Source organism: Labrus mixtus, chromosome 12 (genome assembly GCF_963584025.1).
Source record: "Labrus mixtus chromosome 12, fLabMix1.1, whole genome shotgun sequence".
NCBI classification, from domain to species: domain Eukaryota; kingdom Metazoa; phylum Chordata; class Actinopteri; order Labriformes; family Labridae; genus Labrus; species Labrus mixtus.
Window position 1 is genome coordinate 734,874 of NC_083623.1, and position 23,852 is coordinate 758,725.

The 23,852-nt window shown below is 44.7% G+C and overlaps 1 pseudogene; it reads left to right on the forward strand.

Moving 5' to 3' along the window:
* The first annotated feature begins 2,524 nt into the window (after positions 1-2,524).
* On the forward strand, positions 2,525-11,828 carry LOC132985367 (NLR family CARD domain-containing protein 3-like; annotated as a pseudogene).
* Positions 11,829-23,852: the final 12,024 nt, after the last annotated feature.

A 23,852-nucleotide genomic window follows, 5' to 3' on the forward strand; every position in this document is an offset into this window, starting at 1 on the left:
CATAAAGCAGGTAAAAGACCTTACTCATTGTTATGTTACATAAAGCAGGTAAAAGACCTTACTCATTGTTATGTTACATAAAGCAGGTAAAAGACCTTACTCATTGTTATGTTACAAAAAGCAGGTAAAATACCTTACTCATTGTTATGTTACATAAAGCAGGTAAAAGACCTTACTCATTGTTATGTTACATAAAGCAGGTAAAAGACCTTACTCATTGTTATGTTATATAAAGCAGGTAAAAGACCTTACTTATTGTTATATTATATGAAGCAGGTAAAAGACCTTACTCATTGTTATGTTACAAAAAGCAGGTAAAAGACCTTACTCATTGTTATGTTACAAAAAGCAGGTAAAAGACCTTACTCATTGTTATGTTACATAAAGCAGGTAAAAGACCTTACTCATTGTTATGTTACAAAAAGCAGGTAAAAGACCTTACTCATTGTTATGTTACAAAAAGCAGGTAAAAGACCTTACTCATTGTTTTGTTACATAAAGCAGGTAAAAGATCTTACTCATTGTTATGTTACAAAGATCCGGCCTATCCATCATGAGCACTTTAGCAAAGCAGCAAAAGTTACAGTGGTAAGAAAATACTTTCTTATTAAAAGGCAGAAATCTTCGGCTCGGAAAGGGATAGGGGGAGAGATGGGATAAGATGCAGGAAGAGGGATAGGGAGCAAGGGGGTGGGGGGAGGCAAACCGTCCATCAACAATCCGGTGGGGAGGGGGTGTGGGGTGTGTGTGTGTGTGGGGGGGTTCTGGCAGTTCCCCCGGTAGTCTAAGGCTATAGCAGCATAACTAAGAGCTGGTCTACACCAGCACCAGCCCTAACTATAAGATTTATCAAAAAGGAAAGTTTTAAGTCTAATCTTAAAAATACAGACTGTGTCTGCCTCCCGGACCCCGGCTGGAAGGCGGTTCCAGAGGAGAGGAGCCCGATAACTGAAGGCTTTACCCCCCATAGTACATTTAGAGACTGTAGGTACCACTAGCAGGCCTGATAACTGAAGGCTCTACCTCCCATAGTACATTTAGAGACTGTAGGTACCACTAGCAGGCCTGATAACTGAAGGCTTTACCTCCCATAGTACATTTAGAGACTGTAGGTACCACTAGCAGGCCTGATAACTGAAGGCATTACCTCCCATAGTACATTTAGAGACTGTAGGTACCACTAGCAGGCCTGATAACTGAAGGTATTACCTCCCATAGTACATTTAGAGACTGTAGGTACCACTAGCAGGCCTGATAACTGAAGGCTTTACCTCCCATAGTACATTTAGAGACTGTAGGTACCACTAGCAGGCCTGATAACTGAAGGCATTACCTCCCATAGTACATTTAGAGACTGTAGGTACCACTAGTAGGCCTGCATTCTGGGACCGTAATGTTCTCGAGGGACAGTACGGCACTAGTAGCTCCTTAAGATAAGATGGTGCCTGGCCATTTAGAGCTTTGTAAGTGAGAAGAAGGATCTTGAATTCTATTCTAGACTGTATAGGGAGCCAGTGCAGAGAAGCCAGGACAGGAGTAATGTGGTCCCTTTTCCTAGTTCTGGTCATTACATGAGCTGCAGCGTTCTGGACTAATTGAAGAGTCTTTAGAGACTTACCAGAGCACCCTGACAAAAGAGAATTACAATAATCCAATCTGGAGGTAACAAATGCATGAACTAGTTTTTCTGCATCATTTTGCGACAGGATATTCCTGATCTTGGATATATTACGAAGGTGAAAGTAAGAAAGGACATATCTTGAGCAAATAGAACTCCTTCATTGATACATAAAGCTGAGTATCATCTGCATAACAATGAAACTGTATGGAGTGTTTCCTCATAATATTTCCCAGAGGAAGCATATATAATGTAAAGAGAATTGGTCCAAGCACTGAACCTTGTGGGACTCCATGGCAAACTTTAGTGTGCATAGAGGACTTATCATTAACATGTACAAACTGAGATCGGTCTGATAAGTAGGATTCAAACCAACTTAAAGCAGTCCCTGTAATTCCATGTAAATGTTCTAGTCTGTACAACAGGATCTGATGGTCAATGGTGTCAAAAGCAGCACTAAGCTCTAACAAGACGAGCACAGGCAGAAGTCCCCTGTCTGAAGCTAGAAGTAGATCGTTTGTAACTTTAACTAGTGCAGTCTCAGTGCTATGGTGGACTCTAAATCCTGACTGAAACTCCTCAAATAAACTGTTGTCATGGAGAAAGTCACACAGCTGTTTAGCTACCACCTTCTCCAGGATCTTTGAGATAAAAGGAAGGTTGGATATAGGCCTATAGTTAGTAAGAGGATTTTAACAGATTTCACATGATGGAAAGAGGAAATGGAGGCAACATGGTTTACATTTAAAACGCTGCTGTTACTATGAAGAACACATTTATATCAGATCTATGAACTGAGAGAAACGGTTCATACTGATGGGCTGAAGAGATTTCAGAGAGAAGGAAAAGAAAAGCCATGCTGAAGTCTCAAAGTTTAAATTGTTCTGATTGATTGCAGCTGATTAATTACATCTCTTATTTGTTAATTCAGGAGCTGTAGCTTCAGAGTGCAGATGTAAACTGAAGTCTAATCTAAAGGAGAAGTTCCAGTGTGTGTTTGAGGGGATTGCTAAAGCAGGAAACCCAACCCTTCTGAAGCAGATCTACACAGAGCTCTACATCACAGAGGGAGGGACTGGAGAGGTCAATGATGAACACGAGGTCAGACAGATTGAAACAGCATCCAGGAAACCACACAGACCAGAAACAACCATCAGACAAGAAGACATCTTTAAAGCCTCACCTGGAAGAGATGAACCAATCAGAACAGTGATGACAAAGGGAGTGGCTGGCATCGGGAAAACAGTTTTAACACAGAAGTTCACTCTGGACTGGGCTGAAGACAAAGACAACCAGGACATACAGTTCACATTTCCATTCACTTTCAGAGAGCTGAATGTGCTGAAAGAGAAAAAAATTCAGCTTGGTGGAACTTGTTCATCACTTCTTTTCTGAAACCAAAGAAGCAGGAATCTGCAGGTTTGAAGAGTTCCAGGTTGTGTTCATCTTTGACGGTCTGGATAAGTGTCGACTTCCTCTGGACTTTAAAAACAACGAGACCCTGACTGATGTCACAGAGTCCACCTCAGTGGATGTGCTGCTGACTAACCTCATCAGGAGGAAACTGCTTCCCTCTGCTCGTCTCTGGATAACTACACGACCTGCAGCAGCCAATCAGATCCCTCCTGAGTGTGTTGACATGGTGACAGAAGTCAGAGGGTTCACTGACCCTCAGAAGGAAGAGTACTTCAGGAAGAGGTTCAGAGATGAGGAGCAGGCCAACACAATCATCTCCCACATCAAGACATCCAGAAGCCTCCACATCATGTGCCACATCCCAGTCTTCTGCTGGATCACTGCTACAGTTCTGGAGGATGTGCTGAAGACCAGAGAGGACGGAGAGCTGCCCAAGACCCTGACTGAGATGTACATCCACTTCCTGGTGGTTCAGTCCAAACTGAAGAACATCAAGTATGATGGAGGAGCTGAGACAGATCCACACTGGAGTCCAGAGAGCAGGAAGATGATTGAGTCTCTGGGAAAACTGGCTTTTGAGCAGCTGCAGAAAGGAAACCTGATCTTCTATGACTCTGACCTGACAGAGTGTGGCATCGATATCAGAGCAGCCTCAGTGTACTCAGGAGTGTTCACACAGATCTTTAAAGAGGAGAGAGGACTGTACCAGGACAAGGTGTTCTGCTTCATCCATCTGAGTGTTCAGGAGTTTCTGGCTGCTCTTCATGTCCATCTGACCTTCACCAACTCTGTAGTCAATCTGATGTCAGAAGAAAAAACATCCAGGATGTCCAAAATCTATGGAGACAGACATAAACTAAAACGTCTCCACCAGAGTGCTGTGGACCAGGCCTTACAGAGTCCAAATGGACACCTGGACTTGTTCCTTCGCTTCCTCCTTGGTCTTTCTCTAGAGACCAATCAGTATCTCCTGAGAGGTCTTCTGACACACACAGGAAGTGGCTCACAGACCAATCAGAACCTCTTGAGAGGACTGCTAGCAGATAAAGGAAGTACCTTACAGACCAATCAGAAAACAGTCGAGTACATCAAGAAGAAGATCAGTGACCATCTATCTGCAGAGAAAAGCATCAATCTGTTCCACTGTCTGAATTAACTGAATGATCGTTCTCTAGTGGAGGAGATCCAACAGTCCCTGAGATCAGGACGTCTCTCCACATATAAACTGTCTCCTGCTCAGTGGTCAGCTCTGGTCTTCATCTTACTGTCATCAGAAAAAGATCTGGATGAATTTGACCTGAAGAAATACTCTGCTTCAGAGGAGGCTCTTCTAAGGCTGCTGCCTGTGGTCAAAGCCTCCAACAAAGCTCTGTAGGTGGATGAATTAATCATTTATTTATATGTTCATGATGAATGAAACATTTTGTTTTTGCTCATCACTCATTCTTCCTCAGGTTGAGTGGCTGTAACCTCTCAGAGAGAAGCTGTGAGGCTCTGTCCTCAGTCCTCAGCTCCCAGTCCTCCAGACTGAGAGAGCTGGACCTGAGTAACAACGACCTGCAGGATTCAGGGGTGCAGTTGTTGTCTGCTGGACTAGAAACTCCACAATGTAGACTGGAGACTCTCAGGTCAGTATCCGCTGTTTGTTTAACACTTGTTGTCTTAATCAGGGCTTCAGTGATTGTTTTTGTTTGTAATATACTTTATATTTCAATGTAAATGAAATGTTTGTGTTTGATTATTATATAAATGTAATTCCAGTTTTTAATCTTGGACTTCATTCATCATCAACCATTTTTAATGATGTTCAAATGCAAGTTTAATTTGAGTGATTAACCCGCTGACTGAAACAGTTTGAAACAATACTCACCATCTCCTTCTACCTGTCAGCTTACACAACTCTACAGAGTTCATTGGCTACAGTGCCATGTTAGGATATAGTCCTCAGCTCAGATGATCTTTAACTATATAATTACTAATAAACTGAATATACACACTCAAAAGCTTCCTCGATCATACACCTGTTATCATGTATGGCAGCAGTATTGCATGTTTCTTGGCAGGTGACTCACAGACGTTATCATCCACAGTGTCAGTTCACTGTATGCTCTGATAAAAAGCTGCTCTAATGGGATAACATACAGAATTTTATAAAATTTAATTGAAAACAAGAAACTGTCCAGTTTTTGTTTTTGCATCAAGCGTCATTAAATTTAAATCACGATGTGTTTCAGTTTTATGTTTAAAGACCACACATCCTACAAACACTACTGCATATATGCACACATCGGCATCGCCATAGTGATGCTTAAATGTATATCACACAGACATAGTTTAAATTCTTCGTACCTTTAGGTCATAACAAGCGAAGATTCCCAACTTCTGTGGGATTTTTACACTGATCTGATTTAGCTAACCATCTTTTTAAACTCTAGTCTGTCAGGCTGTCTGATAACAGAGGAAGGCTGTTCCTCTCTGGCCTCAGCTCTGAGCGTCAACCCCTCCCACCTCAGAGAGCTGGACCTGAGCTTCAATCATCCAGGAGACTCAGGAGAGAAACTCCTGCTGGCTGGACTGGAGGATTCACTCTGCAGACTGGACACTCTCAGGTATAAACAGACAACAGGAGCTCTCTAACTAATGTGTATTAAACTTCTTTATTTAATGTCAAGATTATTAAGTTTACATTAATGAGCTGTGGTGAGGATGGGAAAAAGCTAACTGCTGAGGTCATGTGGTTAAGTCCCGTAGCTCTGATACACTTCTGCCAATTTATGAGCAAATTCGACTGAAGAAATACAGCGCCTTCTATCTCTCTTGATAACCTGTATTCTGTGCCACCTCTCTCTTTTTGTTCAGCCTGTTTGCTGATTAACGAAAAGCAGGAGCAGTTCATGCGCTCTACATTTGTGAAAAATATTTTTATGAGATCTTTTTCTTCAAATAAATATTTTTAATAAATAATAATAAGTATAGCAACATAAAAGGGTAAAATGCTGATACTAACTGGACTGAAAGAAACACCCCTTTCCGTCATGCGTAATGGCCCAGACCGTCTCCACACATCCAGACTAAGTGAAGGTTACAGACACCAGTGTTGAGCTCTGGCATCTCCCGACTTATTTTACCTCTGATTATTGTAAAAACAGTCATTTAAATTTAATATTTTTTATTTACATATGGTTCATTTTTAGATCACCCAGAGGTTAAAGTGTTTCAGCGCGACATCACTTCTAAATGCAGTAGCCTGCTGTTGTGCCTGTCACTATTACTGAACATTTCCTTCTTATCTGAAAACGATATCACACACAGGCTGTCCGATCATACAGAGGTCCGCTGGTTTAGCCGTGGAGCAGCGCTAAAATAATTCCTTGAATTATGCACAGATTCATGACTCATAAAAAGTCAGTGACAGAGTTAGATCACGATAGTGCGGACATGTAGAAGAACGGACTGCAGGGGTCATATCAAAGTGTTTTAAAGGAGTTTACTTAATTGAAGAAGTTGAACTCCACACGGAGCTGATCAGACTGCAGTGATCAGTGCTGAAGGATAAAATCAAGTCTGTTGATTTGGAAACATTTGATGCCTGAGGAGGGCGCAGGAGTCAGCAGGGCCTCTGACGAGGGCGCAGGAGTCAGCAGGGCCTCTGACGAGGAGCAGGAGTTAGCAGGGCCTCTGACGAGGGCGCAGGAGTCAGCAGGGCCTCTGACGAGGAGCAGGAGTCAGCAGGGCCTCTGACGAGGGCGCAGGAGTCAGCAGGGCCTCTGACGAGGAGCAGGAGTCAGCAGGGCCTCTGACGAGGGCGCAGGAGTCAGCAGGGCCTCTGACGAGGAGCAGGAGTCAGCAGGGCCTCTGACGAGGGCGCAGGAGTCAGCAGGGCCTCTGACGAGGAGCAGGAGTCAGCAGGGCCTCTGATGAGGGCGCAGGAGTTGCCGGAACCTCCCACGAGAGCGCAGGAGTCTGCAGAGTCAGCAGGGCCTCCCACAGAGACACGTGAGTGGGCAGAACCTCCCACGGAGACACAGGAGTTGACCGGACCGCCGAGGGGACACCAGGAGTCGGCCAAACTGCTGAAGGGGAACCAGGAGTCGTCCGGACCGCCAATGAAGAACCAGGATGGACACCCCACTCTGAAACAGGGGGCTGTAGTCTCTCAGCAGGCACAGAAAGAAGGCGCTCTGCCGGAACAGGAACTGGTAGTAGACGGCACTCTGCTGGAACAGTTACAGGGGACAGACATGGCTCAACAGGTACAACAGACACAGGCACTCTGCAGACACAGGCACAGGAGACAGACGGCACTCTGCTGGAACTGGTGGCAGACAGCGCTCTGCTGGAACTGGAACTGGTGGCAGACAGCGCTCTGCTGGAACTGGAACAGGGGGCAGACAGCGCTCCGAACAGGCTTAGAGGCATAGGACTGTGAAGCAGACGAAGAGGAAAAAGTCTCTAGTCCACTCAGAGAGTAAGTGTTTGAGCCATGGTCTTGAACTAATTTCCTCTTGAGCCGTGGAAATGGCTGCCAGTCTCTCTTTGCTACAGCAAGCATATTTTAAGTAATTTTTTAGGCTTATACGTAACCTCACGCAATTCGAAAGAAAATAATCCTGCTGGGTCCATAGTCTGGTCAGTTCATTCTGTCATGATTGTGGGAAAACAAGGGAGGAGGACCCAAGTGCAGAAGTTCCCCTACCATTATATTAGGGGGGCAGCCCGCCCCCCCAATGGCACCCCCCGCGAAGGTCAAGTTAATAAAAAATAAAAATAAAATATATATATATATATATATATATATATTTTTTTTTTTTTAGATTTATTTTTGGGCTTTTTGTGCCTTTATTGTAGAGATAGGATAGTGGATAGAGTCAGAAATCAGGGAAAGAAGTCATTTAAGGATACCTTTCTGATAGAATAGGACAGGTGTCATTAAAAGTAACGCATAAACACCAAGATTCCTTAAAGTGCTTGCCTAGGGGAAGCACTGGGTAACAAAGGGAGCCACAAGGAATGACGGAGCACAAGCAAAACTTACATCTGACAGGGACCGACATACGACAAACAACAATGAACTGACAAAAGAAGGGAAGAAACACAGAGACTAAATAGACATGGGGTAATCGGACACAGGTGAGACTAACATGACACAGGTGAGGACAATCAGGGCAATCACACACAGAGGCAGGAATAAAATACAAGAAACACTGAGGAGAACTACAAACTAAATCATGAAACACTGAAGACACAAGAAAGTAACAAAAACACACAAGAACATAAAGAAACACTAGGATATGAAGTTACAAAATAACACACGAAACACTAAAGACTAAACTATGAAACGTTCAGACAAAAACGCACAAGGGAAACAAGCAACACTAGGATAAAGAACCACAAGGAAACCTAAACTTTGAAATAGACAAAATACAAACTAAATACTGAATCATGACAACTCTGTATATTAATGCACTGATCCCCGGGTTAGTAGAAAAACCCGTGTCAAGGTTTCTATAACCCTGAACAGCAATATTAAAAATGTGAGTATATGTGAGTAATCTCAAAAACATTTAAAAATAAAATATAAATATTGTTGTTTTCTTCTGTATTGTGGAACATTTAATTATTTCCATGTGCCAACATGCAGTTTGCAATGACAGATTTTGTGTTTTAAATCTGTATTCCACAGATTTATGAACTCATCTTTAGTGAATGCCAAAAAAAAAAGATATTTAATTAATAAAAAATCTAAAAAATCTATTCTTGAACATGTTAAACAGAAGTTAGGACTCATGTTGGACAGACAATCACTGTGACTGTGTTTCTTCCTCCAGGGTGGACCATGGTGGAGAGCAGAGGTTAAAACCTGGCCTGAAGAAGTGTAAGTGTGGAATCAGTTTGACTCATGATGAACAAACAGCTGACTGTCAGGTGACAAAGAATGAAGCCTTCAGGTGTGTCTGATGATAAACTGCTGTTTTGTGTCTTTTTCTCTCCGTCAGATTGCTGTGAACTCACACCGGATCCAAACACAGCACACAGAAACCTCAAACTGTCTGACAACAACAGGAAGGTGACACGTGTGACAGAGGATCAGACATACCCTGATCATCCAGACAGATTTGACAAATGGCCTCAGCTGCTGTGTAGAAATGGTCTGACTGGTCGCTGTTACTGGGAGGTTGAGTGGAGAGGAGATGTTGACATATCAGTGACTTACAGAGAAATCACAAGGAAAAGAAACAGTGATGACTGTTTGTTTGGATGGAATGATCAGTCCTGAAGTCTGAGCTGTGATGAAGGTTTCTCTGTCCGTCACAATGGCAGTAAAACAACTGTCCCTCTCTCCTCCTCCTCCTCCTCTGTCTCTAACAGAGTAACAGCTCGTCCTCTCTCCTCCTCCTCTGTCTCTAACAGAGTAACAGACCTCCCTATCTCCTCCTCCTCCTCTGTCTCTAACAGAGTAACAGCTCGTCCTCTCTCCTCCTCCTCCTCTGTCTCTAACGGAGTAACAGACCTCCCTCTCTCCTCCTCCTCTGTCTCTAACAGAGTAACAGCTCGTCCTCTCTCCTCCTCCTCTGTCTCTAACAGAGTAACAGACCTCCCTCTCTCCTCCTCCTCCTCTGTCTCTAACAGAGTAACAGACCTCCCTCTCTCCTCCTCCTCCTCTGTCTCTAACAGAGTAACAGCTCGTCCTCTCTCCTCCTCCTCCTCTGTCTCTAACAGAGTAACAGCTCGTCCTCTCTCCTCCTCCTCCTCTGTCTCTAACGGAGTAACAGACCTCCCTATCTCCTCCTCCTCCTCTGTCTCTAACGGAGTAACAGACCTCCCTATCTCCTCCTCCTCCTCTGTCTCTAACAGAGTAACAGACCTCCCTATCTCCTCCTCCTCCTCTGTCTCTAACGGAGTAACAGACCTCCCTCTCTCCTCCTCCTCCTCTGTCTCTAACAGAGTAACAGACCTCCCTATCTCCTCCTCCTCTGTCTCTAACAGAGTAACAGACCTCCCTCTCTCCTCCTCCTCCTCTGTCTCTAACAGAGTAACAGACCTCCCTCTCTCCTCCTCCTCTGTCTCTAACAGAGTAACAGACCTCCCTCTCTCCTCCTCCTCCTCTGTCTCTAACAGAGTAACAGACCTCCCTATCTCCTCCTCCTCCTCTGTCTCTAACAGAGTAACAGACCTCCCTCTCTCCTCCTCCTCCTCTGTCTCTAACAGAGTAACAGACCTCCCTCTCTCCTCCTCCTCCTCTGTCTCTAACAGAGTAGCAGTGTATGTGGACTGTCCTGCTGGCTCTCTGTCCTTCTACAGAGTCTCCTCTGACACACTGATCCACCTCCACACCTTCAACACCACCTTCACTGAACCTCTCTATCCTGGGTTTACAATGTGGTCGTCTGGTTCTTCAGTGTCTCTGTGTTCTCTGTAGGAGGGATAGTCTCCTCCTCTCGACAAAAACCATTAAAAACTCACAGCTTCTGGAATACCAGTCGTCACTGCAGTGAACCATTAAAGAGCTGCCGTCCAGATGAAATCATTTTCATCCTCGTCCTACAAAACTGATTCTGACAATCTTCGTGAGATATGCAAATCAAAGCTCACACTTTGAGTCTGATCGATCAACATGACTTTCACAGATCATTTCCTTTGTCTGTTTAAGAAGAATGTAGACTACATAAAGAAAATCTAAAAGATGCCAAATCTGTAGTTGATGCATCGCTGTAGACATTTTAGTACAAGTCTCTCTCTCTCTCTCTCTCTCTAGCAAAATCGTACTGTACAGGTTTGTTAAAATGAACTGATTTTTTTGTAGGAAAAACGGCTGGAGAGGAGTGACAGTGCTTCACTTTAGCACCAGGTGCTGTCTGCAGCGCACTTACGTAGCGGGAGTGTATGTCTCTGTCACTTATTGTCACAGCGTTGTTTTTAAGAAAATGATCAAATGAGTAGAAGTCACATTATTACAGTGTAAAATCCTGCAGTTCGTTGAGTGTCCACTTGATGCTGACTCCAGAAGCATAGGAAGTCACATACTACACTAAACAGGTGAAAAAGCTGTTTTTACAGCATAAATTTACATGTTTTCAGTCTGGAACAAAACAAAATAACTCTGATTAATTATTGTCATCATGGGCACACACTGTAGTGTTTGCGGTGTGTTCAAGTGAAACTTTTTGGCCAGGATGTGAGGCAATGGGAGGCGCACAGGCTGCTTGTCAGTTAATACATTTTTATTCTGTTAAATTCTTAACAGCGATTAATCATTAACATCCCTCATATGTACAATTTATTATATTCTGGGGGCCTGATGGGAAGCTTTGCAGGGTGTGTCCCGCGGGCCGCCATTTGATGATCACTGATGATTACTGATGATCACTGATGTTAAAAGTCAACAATCATTCACAGCGCTGCTGGTGAACTGGTGCTATATGAATAAAGATCAACTGACTGATTGTATCATGATGACATCACTCTCTCACCTGGCGTCTGTCCAACAGACACATTTTTAAACTTGTGGTTATTGTGCGTTTGAGGCCATGGCACTAATCTTTGGAATTCCCTGCCCAGCTCGTTAACGTTCTTCTGACTCTGTTGAGTCTTTCAAACTGCAGCTGAAAACGTTGATGTTTAGACCGGCCTATGGGTGATCAGGTCCAATTATTGTTCCTGGTCATAGCAGGATTTTATAAAGTTGTTCATGAACTATTTGTTTATTCCTGTTTTTATTATACTGTATGTTGTATTTTGTTGATGTGAAGCACGTTGTCTGTAAAAAGGAGAAATAAACTTTACTTACTTTAAACTGCCTTTGGGTAATATTTCAACTTTCAGTATCGTCATCAGTCTGTAATAACAAATAAAACACTATGAAGCACTGGTACATTAAAGGAGCAGGTCATAAATGTCTGCAGTCACTATACAGGATCAAGTTACAGTTTTTTCCAATTGCTAACATACTAAAATGACATGCATAGCACAATTATTTAAACTGACACACAGAGAGCAAAACCTCTTCTCAAGTCTCCAAAAGTCTAAACACATTTTCTGCTTTACACATATTTTGCAATTTAAAATGGCACTTTTTAAATGCACTGAACACGGTTCTCTGCATAAGACACAACAATCTGACATAAAGTCACATGTTTGTCATTTCAAAACACTGCCATTCAAAATTACACTACATGAACTAATTGGCCAAACACCTCAATGGTTAATTGTTATCACTTCAACCAGGAAGTAAGCACTATGAAAAGACCACAAGTGAGCAACAACAAGGGAAGAGGTTGCAGAGAGAGGAAGAGTGAGAGGGAGAGGAAGTGAGAGGTAGGGGTAGAGCTGGTAGAGGAAGAGTGAGAGGGAGAGGAAGTGAGAGGTAGGGGTAGAGCTGGTAGAGGAAGAGAGAGAGGTAGGGGTAGAGCTGGTAGAGGAAGAGTGAGAGGTTGGGGTAGAGCTGGTAGAGGAAGAGTGAGAGGGAGGGGTAGAGCTGGTAGAGGAAGAGTGAGAGGTAGAGCTGGTAGAGGAAGAGTGAGAGGGAGGGGTAGAGCTGGTAGAGGAAGAGTTAGAGGTAGGGGTAGAGCTGGTAGAGGAAGAGTGAGAGGTAGGGGTAGAGCTGGTAGAGGAAGAGTGAGAGGTAGGGGTAGAGATGGTAGAGGAAGAGTGAGAGGTAGGGGTAGAGCTGGTAGAGGAAGAGTTAGAGGTAGAGGTAGAGCTGGTAGAGGAAGAGTTAGAGGTAGGGGTAGAGCTGGTAGAGGAAGAGTGAGAGGTAGGGGTAGAGCTGGTAGAGGAAGAGTGAGAGGTAGGGGTAGAGCTGGTAGAGGAAGAGTTAGAGGTAGAGCTGGTAGAGGAAGAGTGAGAGGTAGGGGTAGAGCTGGTAGAGGAAGAGTGAGAGGTAGAGGTAGAGTTGGTAGAGGAAGAGTTAGAAGTAGAGTTGGTAGAGGAAGAGTGAGAGGTAGGGGTAGAGCTGGTAGAGGAAGAGTTAGAGGTAGAGCTGGTAGAGGAAGAGTGAGAGGTAGGGGTAGAGCTGGTAGAGGAAGAGTGAGAGGTAGGGGTAGAGCTGGTAGAGGAAGAGTGAGAGGTAGGGGTAGAGCTGGTAGAGGAAGAGTGAGAGGTAGGGGTAGAGCTGGTAGAGGAAGAGTGTGAGGTAGGGGTAGAGCTGGTAGAGGAAGAGTGAGGGGTAGAGCTGGTAGAGGAAGAGTGTGAGGTAGGGTTAGAGCTGGTAGAGGAAGAGTGTGAGGTAGAGCTGGTAGAGGAAGAGTGAGAGGTAGAGCTGGTAGAGGAAGAGTGAGAGGTAGGGGTAGAGCTGGTAGAGGAAGAGTGTGAGGTAGGGGTAGAGCTGGTAGAGGAAGAGTGAGAGGTAGAGCTGGTAGAGGAAGAGTGTGAGGTAGGGGTAGAGCTGGTAGAGGAAGAGTGAGAGGTAGGGGTAGAGCTGGTAGAGGAAGAGTGAGAGGTAGGGGTAAAGCTGGTAGAGGAAGAGTGAGAGGTAGGGGTAGAGCTGGTAGAGGAAGAGTGAGAGGGAGGGGTAGAGCTGGTAGAGGAAGAGTGAGAGGTAGGGGTAGAGCTGGTAGAGGAAGAGTGAGAGGTAGGGGTAGAGCTGGTAGAGGAAGAGTTAGAGGTAGGGGTAGAGATGGTAGAGGAAGAGTGAGAGGTAGGGGTAGAGCTGGTAGAGGAAGAGTGAGAGGTAGGGGTAGAGCTGGTAGAGGAAGAGTGAGAGGTAGAGCTGGTAGAGGAAGAGTGTGAGGTAGGGGTAGAGCTGGTAGAGGAAGAGTTAGAGGTAGGGGTAGAGCTGGTAGAGGAAGAGTGAGAGGTAGAGGTAGAGCTGGTAGAGGAAGAGTGAGAGGTAGGGGTAGAGCTGGTAGAGGAAGAGTGAGAGGTAGAGGTAGAGCTGGTAGAGGAAGAGTTAGAGGTAGGGGTAGAGCTGGTAGAGGAAGAGTGAGAGGTAGGGGTAGAGCTGGTAGAGGAAGAGTGTGAGGTAGGGGTAGAGCTGGTAGAGGAAGAGTGTGAGGTAGAGCTGGTAGAGGAAGAGTGAGAGGTAGAGCTGGTAGAGGAAGAGTGAGAGGTAGGGGTAGAGCTGGTAGAGGAAGAGTGTGAGGTAGGGGTAGAGCTGGTAGAGGAAGAGTGAGAGGTAGAGCTGGTAGAGGAAGAGTGTGAGGTAGGGGTAGAGCTGGTAGAGGAAGAGTGAGAGGTAGGGGTAGAGCTGGTAGAGGAAGAGTGAGAGGTAGGGGTAAAGCTGGTAGAGGAAGAGTGAGAGGTAGGGGTAGAGCTGGTAGAGGAAGAGTGAGAGGGAGGGGTAGAGCTGGTAGAGGAAGAGTGAGAGGTAGGGGTAGAGCTGGTAGAGGAAGAGTGAGAGGTAGGGGTAGAGCTGGTAGAGGAAGAGTTAGAGGTAGGGGTAGAGATGGTAGAGGAAGAGTGAGAGGTAGGGGTAGAGCTGGTAGAGGAAGAGTGAGAGGTAGGGGTAGAGCTGGTAGAGGAAGAGTGAGAGGTAGAGCTGGTAGAGGAAGAGTGTGAGGTAGGGGTAGAGCTGGTAGAGGAAGAGTTAGAGGTAGGGGTAGAGCTGGTAGAGGAAGAGTGAGAGGTAGAGGTAGAGCTGGTAGAGGAAGAGTGAGAGGTAGGGGTAGAGCTGGTAGAGGAAGAGTGAGAGGTAGAGGTAGAGCTGGTAGAGGAAGAGTGAGAGGTAGAGCTGGTAGAGGAAGAGTGTGAGGTAGGGGTAGAGCTGGTAGAGGAAGAGTTAGAGGTAGGGGTAGAGCTGGTAGAGGAAGAGTGAGAGGTAGAGGTAGAGCTGGTAGAGGAAGAGTGAGAGGTAGGGGTAGAGCTGGTAGAGGAAGAGTTAGAGGTAGGGGTAGAGCTGGTAGAGGAAGAGTGAGAGGTAGAGGTAGAGCTGGTAGAGGAAGAGTGAGAGGTAGGGGTAGAGCTGGTAGAGGAAGAGTGAGAGGTAGGGGTAGAGCTGGTAGAGGAAGAGTGTGAGGTAGGGGTAGAGCTGGTAGAGGAAGAGTGAGAGGTAGAGGTAGAGCTGGTAGAGGAAGAGTTAGAGGTAGGGGTAGAGCTGGTAGAGGAAGAGTGAGAGGTAGGGGTAGAGCTGGTAGAGGAAGAGTGAGAGGTAGGGGTAGAGCTGGTAGAGGAAGAGTTAGAGGTAGAGCTGGTAGAGGAAGAGTGAGAGGTAGGGGTAGAGCTGGTAGAGGAAGAGTGAGAGGTAGAGGTAGAGTTGGTAGAGGAAGAGTTAGAGGTAGAGTTGGTAGAGGAAGAGTGAGAGGTAGGGGTAGAGCTGGTAGAGGAAGAGTTAGAGGTAGAGCTGGTAGAGGAAGAGTGAGAGGTAGGGGTAGAGCTGGTAGAGGAAGAGTGAGAGGTAGGGGTAGAGCTGGTAGAGGAAGAGTGAGAGGTAGGGGTAGAGCTGGTAGAGGAAGAGTGAGAGGTAGGGGTAGAGCTGGTAGAGGAAGAGTGTGAGGTAGGGGTAGAGCTGGTAGAGGGAGAGTGAGGGGTAGAGCTGGTAGAGGAAGAGTGTGAGGTAGGGTTAGAGCTGGTAGAGGAAGAGTGTGAGGTAGAGCTGGTAGAGGAAGAGTGAGAGGTAGAGCTGGTAGAGGAAGAGTGAGAGGTAGGGGTAGAGCTGGTAGAGGAAGAGTGTGAGGTAGGGGTAGAGCTGGTAGAGGAAGAGTGAGAGGTAGAGCTGGTAGAGGAAGAGTGTGAGGTAGGGGTAGAGCTGGTAGAGGAAGAGTGAGAGGTAGGGGTAGAGCTGGTAGAGGAAGAGTGAGAGGTAGGGGTAAAGCTGGTAGAGGAAGAGTGAGAGGTAGGGGTAGAGCTGGTAGAGGAAGAGTGAGAGGGAGGGGTAGAGCTGGTAGAGGAAGAGTGAGAGGTAGGGGTAGAGCTGGTAGAGGAAGAGTGAGAGGTAGGGGTAGAGCTGGTAGAGGAAGAGTGAGAGGTAGGGGTAGAGATGGTAGAGGAAGAGTGAGAGGTAGGGGTAGAGCTGGTAGAGGAAGAGTGAGAGGTAGGGGTAGAGCTGGTAGAGGAAGAGTGAGAGGTAGAGCTGGTAGAGGAAGAGTGTGAGGTAGGGGTAGAGCTGGTAGAGGAAGAGTTAGAGGTAGGGGTAGAGCTGGTAGAGGAAGAGTGAGAGGTAGAGGTAGAGCTGGTAGAGGAAGAGTGAGAGGTAGGGGTAGAGCTGGTAGAGGAAGAGTGAGAGGTAGAGGTAGAGCTGGTAGAGGAAGAGTGAGAGGTAGAGCTGGTAGAGGAAGAGTGTGAGGTAGGGGTAGAGCTGGTAGAGGAAGAGTTAGAGGTAGGGGTGGAGCTGGTAGAGGAAGAGTGAGAGGTAGAGGTAGAGCTGGTAGAGGAAGAGTGAGAGGTAGGGGTAGAGCTGGTAGAGGAAGAGTTAGAGGTAGGGGTAGAGCTGGTAGAGGAAGAGTGAGAGGTAGAGGTAGAGCTGGTAGAGGAAGAGTGAGAGGTAGGGGTAGAGCTGGTAGAGGAAGAGTGAGAGGTAGGGGTAGAGCTGGTAGAGGAAGAGTGTGAGGTAGGGGTAGAGCTGGTAGAGGAAGAGTGAGAGGTAGGGGTAGAGCTGGTAGAGGAAGAGTGAGAGGTAGGGGTAGAGCTGGTAGAGGAAGAGTGAGAGGTAGGGGTAGAGCTGGTAGAGGAGTTCATGGCCAAAGAAGAAAACAACTTTCAAATGAAATCAGAGCAACCTTAGTTGATCATGTCGTGTGTGTGTATCTGCAAATATTTCTGTGCATGTGAACAATCTGAAGAAGTTTCTACAATTCGAACTATTTTAGTATTATGGTAAAGCATATTAAAGATGAGAGTGCTTTTCATTATGCCCAACAGTGTGTAGATGGTTAGACAAAAATCTGGTAATATGAATGAAGTGTGTGCCATTTGGTGCAAACGTTTGATTTTGATAATGTTATATGTAGTTTTGGTTGCAGTGCTTCATTTTGCAGGATGTATGAGGTGTTTTGATGTTTGGGTGTGTGGTTTTGTGAATAGTGTTAAGTATTTTGATAAAACCAGCCTAGTTTGCAAAATTGTGTTTTAGCAATTGGAAAAAACTGTAAATCACAGCACTCATTGGATCATAAATATGTAAATGTTCATATTTTAGCAGAAACAGTCTGAGTTACAAACACACGAGAACAGAACTCCTCAGATGGATAAACAGATTTAAATATGATGATCTGACCTGATTACACAAACGGAAACCGTGACAACTGGTGGTAGAAATATGCATTACATCATGGCCCTCGACATAGCAGACATACCCTCCTCACGTAGGAACTATTAACCCTTACCATGAGAGAAAACAGTCCTACAGTAACTTATTAAGCATCAAAATGACGAGCTCACAGCGGTCAATAACTGAGTGAAGGAAACACATTTATAACGGACATGTCTTCTGTTTTATAGAGTTGTTTACTGTCCTGTTGTTATCGGTGGTCGGCGTGTTCACGATGATGACTGATTATAAGGATCTCACTCACCTGTTCACTTTGGTTCGGCTCTGAAAGAGAAAGGAGGTGAGCCTGGGAGGAAATGGTTTCTGTTGACTCCCCACACCACATATCGCAACGTACCGCAGTGTAACCGATCACAACAAACCATATTTCAACACAACGCATCGCAACATACCGGATCATGACGTCATGTATCGCAAGGTCACGAGTCTCAACCTTTCGCAATGTAACGCATTGGCTCAGTTGGTAAAGTCGTTGGCTTTCAACCAGAAGGTCAAGGGTTCAATCCCCCATTGCAGCACCATGTCCGATGTGTCCTTCGGCAAGACACTTAACCCCTTATTGCTTCTGCTGCTTTGTCGGCGGCGTATGAATGGGATTAGTTACTTCTGATGGTCCCACTACAAAGCAGGTAAAGTGACGTAAAAACAAAGCGGACAAAGCTACAGTCCGCTACACGACGCTATAATGAGAATATTTGTCTTTATATCAATGCTATGTGTAGTCCAATGGAATGACAACATCCACAAAAGAGAGGAGAACAATATGGATACATATATCCGATTCAGGGATTGAACCGAAATTCTTTTATAACAGAAATGGATTATGTTGGTTAAGGCAGTTCGTTCAACGGGTCTCAAAGCTATTAAGTACGTTTGAGATAGTCCAGATCACATCAAAAGCCTCCCCTGCCGTGTTGATTAACTCGGCAGACGGCTGTCTTCCTGGGATTGTTTATTCTAAGAGTCGTTTCACACGTATCCAAGTGGTCTAGTTCACCAACGCAGATTAAAGGCTTATTGCAAAAAGGATTGTTTTTATGACGTCCTGTTCTTCACATTCCGATGCAAAGTCTCTTTGAAACAGTTAATCAAATGAATGGCTTTTGTTATCAGTAAACAGGAAGAGTGGGGTTTTCATTTGTGTCCTGTGAGTTTGGGCTCACTTCAGGTCAATACGTTACACTCTTATGAGGGATGATCAATAACAGGATAGAGATGTAAAAATGTCTGAGCCTTTTTGTACAGCGCTGCACACTGTACATTTTTAATACTGTCACATTATAACTTTGAGTCACACGTGCAATAAAAATTCTTCAACACTAGAATCTTAAATTTTCTTCTTTTCAAATAGAAAAATATTCAAACGTGTCAGATGAAATCCCTGTCATGGTACTGAACATAGTTCACATAGTTAGCTAGCCGTCATGCTACAGGCTCGTGCTAGCTAACTTAGCTTGTCAAAATCACACATTCAGAAAATAAAAACAGCAAACAAAGTGATTAAAAACATTATTTAAGACAAGTATAATTTCTCTAGCAGGCTGACTCAACTAGAAATATGAATTTGATATTTTACTCACATCGTCTTGTCCCCTCGAATCTGTCTGTGAGAACCTCCAGCGACCGTTAGAATTTAAACAAGAAGAAAAAAAAGCGCCAATAGCGCTCCGTGAATTCTCGCGATGTTTGCAAAGTGTCTGTTGATTGGCTGAAGAGCTAGTTAGCATGACTGGTTAGCGGCGCTATCCCGGGTTAACATCTTGAGTAAAGCAACAGTTATCCCGGGTTAACATCTTGAGAAAACAATAGTTATCCCGGGTTAACATCTTGAGAAAGCAACAGTTATCCCAGTTTAACATCATGAGAAAGCAACAGTTATCCCGGGCTAACATCTTGAGTAAAGCAACAGTTATCCTGGGTTAACATCTTGAGAAAGCAACAGTTATCCCGGGTTAACATATTGAGAAAGCAACAGTTATCCCGGGATAACATCATGAGTAAAGCGACAGTTATCCCAGGTTAACATCTTGAGAAAGCAACAGTTATCCCGGGTTAACATCATAAGTAAAGCGACAGTTATCCCGGGTTAACATCTTGAGAAAGCAACAGTTATCCCGGTTTAACATCATGAGTAAAGCAACAGTTATCCCGGGTTAACATCATGAGTAAAGCAACAGTTATCCCCGGCTAACATCTTGAGTAAAGCCACAGTTATCCCGGGTTAACATCTTGAGAAAGCAACAGTTATCCCAGGTTAACATCTTGAGAATGCAACAGTTATCCCGGGTTAACGTCTTGAGTAAAGCAACAGTTATCCCGGGTTAACATCTTGAGTAAAGCAACAGTTATCCCGAGTTGACATCATGAGTAAAGCGACAGTTATCCCGGGTTGACATCATGAGTAAAGCAACAGTTATCCCGGGTTAACATCTTGAGTAAAGCGACAGTTATCCCGGGCTAACATCATGAGTAAAGCAACAGTTATCCCGGGTTAACATCATGAGTAAAGCGACAGTTATCCCAGGTTAACATCTTGAGAAAGCAACAGTTATCCCGGGTTAACATCATGAGTAAAGCGACAGTTATCCCGGGTTAACATCTTGAGAAAGCAACAGTTATCCCGGTTTAACATCATGAGTAAAGCAACAGTTATCCCGGGTTAACATCATGAGTAAAGCAACAGTTATCCCGGGCTAACATCTTGAGTAAAGCCACAGTTATCCCGGGTTAACATCTTGAGAAAGCAACAGTTATCCCAGGTTAACATCTTGAGAAAGTAACAGTTATCCCGGGTTAACATCATGAGTAAAGCAACAGTTATCCCGGGTTAACATCATGAGTAAAGCAACAGTTATCCCGGGTTAACATCATGAGTAAAGCGACAGTTATCCCAGGTTAACATCTTGAGAAAGCAACAGTTATCCCGGGTTAACATCATAAGTAAAGCGACAGTTATCCCGGGTTAACATCTTGAGAAAGCAACAGTTATCCCGGTTTAACATCATGAGTAAAGCAACAGTTATCCCGGGTTAACATCATGAGTAAAGCAACAGTTATCCCCGGCTAACATCTTGAGTAAAGCCACAGTTATCCCGGGTTAACATCTTGAGAAAGCAACAGTTATCCCAGGTTAACATCTTGAGAATGCAACAGTTATCCCGGGTTAACATCTTGAGTAAAGCAACAGTTATCCCGGGTTAACATCTTGAGTAAAGCAACAGTTATCCCGGGTTAACTTCATGAGTAAAGCAACAGTTATCCCGGGTTAACATCTTGAGTAAAGCGACAGTTATCCCGGGTTAACATCATGAGTAAAGCAACAGTTATCCCGAGTTGACATCATGAGTAAAGCGACAGTTATCCCGGGTTGACATCATGAGTAAAGCAACAGTTATCCCGGGTTAACATCTTGAGTAAAGCGACAGTTATCCCGGGCTAACATCATGAGTAAAGCAACAGTTATCCCGGGTTAACATCATGAGTAAAGCGACAGTTATCCCGGGTTAACATCTTGAGAAAGCAACAGTTATCCCGGTTTAACATCATGAGTAAAGCAACAGTTATCCCGGGTTAACATCATGAGTAAAGCAACAGTTATCCCGGGCTAACATCTTGAGTAAAGCCACAGTTATCCCGGGTTAACATCTTGAGAAAGCAACAGTTATCCCGGGTTAACATCATGAGTAAAGCAACAGTTATCCCGGGTTAACATCATGAATAAAGCAACAGTTATCCCGGGCTAACATCTTGAGTAAAGCCACAGTTATCCCGGGTTAACATCTTGAGAAAGCAACAGTTATCCCGGGTTAACATCTTGAGAAAGCAACAGTTATCCCGGGTTAACATCATGAGTAAAGCAACAGTTATCCCGGGTTAACATCTTGAGTAAAGCCACAGTTATCCCGGGTTAACATCTTGAGAAAGCAACAGTTATCCCGGGTTAACATCTTGAGTAAAGCGACAGTTATCCCGGGTTAACTTCATGAGTAAAGCAACAGTTATCCCGGGTTAACATCTTGAGAAAGCAACAGTTATCCCGGGTTAACATCTTGAGTAAAGCGACAGTTATCCCGGGTTAACTTCATGAGTAAAGCAACAGTTATCCCGGGTTAACATCTTGAGAAAGCAACAGTTATCCCGGGTTAACATCATGAGTAAAGCGACAGTTGTCCCGGGTTAACATCATGAGTAAAGCGAGTTATCCCGGGTTAACATCATGAGTAAAGCCACAGTTATCCCGGGTTAACATCTTGAGAAAGCAACAGTTATCCCAGGTTAACATCATGAGTAAAGCAACAGTTATCCCGGGTTAACATCTTGAGTAAAGCCACAGTTATCCCGGGTTAACATCTTGAGAAAGCAACAGTTATCCCGGGTTAACATCTTGAGTAAAGCGACAGTTATCCCGGGTTAACTTCATGAGTAAAGCAACAGTTATCCCGGGTTAACATCTTGAGAAAGCAACAGTTATCCCGGGTTAACATCTTGAGTAAAGCGACAGTTATCCCGGGTTAACTTCATGAGTAAAGCAACAGTTATCCCGGGTTAACATCTTGAGTAAAGCGACAGTTATCCCGGGTTAACATCATGAGTAAAGCGACAGTTATCCTGAGTTGACATCATGAGTAAAGCGACAGTTATCCCGGGTTGACATCATGAGTAAAGCGACAGTTATCCCGGGTTGACATCATGAGTAAAGCGACAGTTATCCCGGGTTGACATCATGAGAAAGCAACAGTTATCCCGGGTTGACATCATGAGTAAAGCGTCAGTTATCCCGGGTTAACATCATGAGTAAAGCGACAGTTGTCCCGGGTTAACATCATGAGTAAAGCCACAGTTATCCCGGGTTAACATCATGAGTAAAGCGACAGTTGTCCCGGGTTAACATCATGAGTAAAGCGACAGTTATCCCGGGTTAACATCTTGAGAAAGCAACAGTTATCCCGGGTTAACATCATGAGTAAAGCGACAGTTGTCCCGGGTTAACATCATGAGTAAAGCGAGTTATCCCGGGTTAACATCATGAGTAAAGCCACAGTTATCCCGGGTTAACATCATGAGTAAAGCGACAGTTATCCCGGGTTAACATCTTGAGTAAAGCGACAGTTATCCCGGGTTAACATCATGAGTAAAGCGACAGTTATCCCGAGTTGACATCATGAGTAAAGCGACAGTTATCCCGGGTTGACATCATGAGTAAAGCGACAGTTATCCCGGGTTGACATCATGAGTAAAGCGACAGTTATCCCGGGTTGACATCATGAGAAAGCAACAGTTATCCCGGGTTGACATCATGAGTAAAGCGACAGTTATCCCGGGTTAACATCATGAGTAAAGCGACAGTTGTCCCGGGTTAACATCATGAGTAAAGCGACAGTTATCCCGGGTTAACATCATGAGTAAAGCGACAGTTGTCCCGGGTTAACATCATGAGTAAAGCGACAGTTATCCCGGGTTAACATCTTGAGAAAGCGACAGTTATCCCGGGTTAACATCATGAGTAAAGCGACAGTTATCCCGGGTTAACATCATGAGTAAAGCGACAGTTGTCCCGGGTTAACATCATGAGTAAAGCGACAGTTATCCCGGGTTAACATCATGAGTAAAGCGACAGTTATCCCGGGTTAACATCATGAGTAAAGCGACAGTTATCCCGGGTTAACATCATGAGTAAAGCGACAGTTGTCCCGGGTTAACATCATGAGTAAAGCGACAGTTATCCCGGGTTAACATCATGAGTAAAGCGACAGTTATCCTGGGTTAACATCTTGAGAAAGCAACAGTTATCCCGGGTTAACATCTTGAGAAAGCAACAGTTATCCCGGGTTAACATCTTGAGAAAGCAACAGTTATCCCGGGTCAACAGTTTGTAGGAACAGAACGCACATGCGCATAGATGTGACCTCTGGCCCCGCCCACGTCTCGCGGACGTGTTAGAGGATCGGGGTTCACGCAGAGACAAACTTCCAGTAACTCCTGTCAGGTAAGACCCTTTCATTCAGCCCGTGGTAAGAACCCGCGTTAATCTTTAGTGAGACTTTAAATGGGATTGAACCTGAAACCATCTCCGAACAGTTTACACTAAATGAAAACGTTTTAACTCTGCTATGGAGATGAATCGTTCGTGTCTCTGCTGAATCTCATTGGAAAAACGATTAATTTGAAAACTTCAAGTTTTTTGGAGACTTCTTCCTCTCAGTTTAATAAAACAGAAACACTCACTGAATCCTTCTTGTCCCTGCTGTCATTCGGCATGTCCTCTGTTGGTCACACACTCTCTCTTAGATTTGAATACACTCCTAAAGCTGCTGTGAACACAGGACGCACCGCTGAGTTAGTGTGTGTTTAGTTTATATTAAAACAACAGACTCTTCCGGAAATGAAGCCCTCTTTCATCACACCTTTTCATGCCGAATTCACCGGGATGCTGTTTTTAATTCGACAGTATCTAAAGTTTTGTTGTACTTTGAGTAAATTTGTGCTGAAGTGAAAAACAACTAAAGTCAGTAAGTTTTAAAGGAGGTCTGGTGCTGGGATCAGCAGGGCGGGTCAACCTCTGTGAAGTTAAGACTGCAGAGACAACAATTTTATCTACAGCTAAGACTGTTGAAG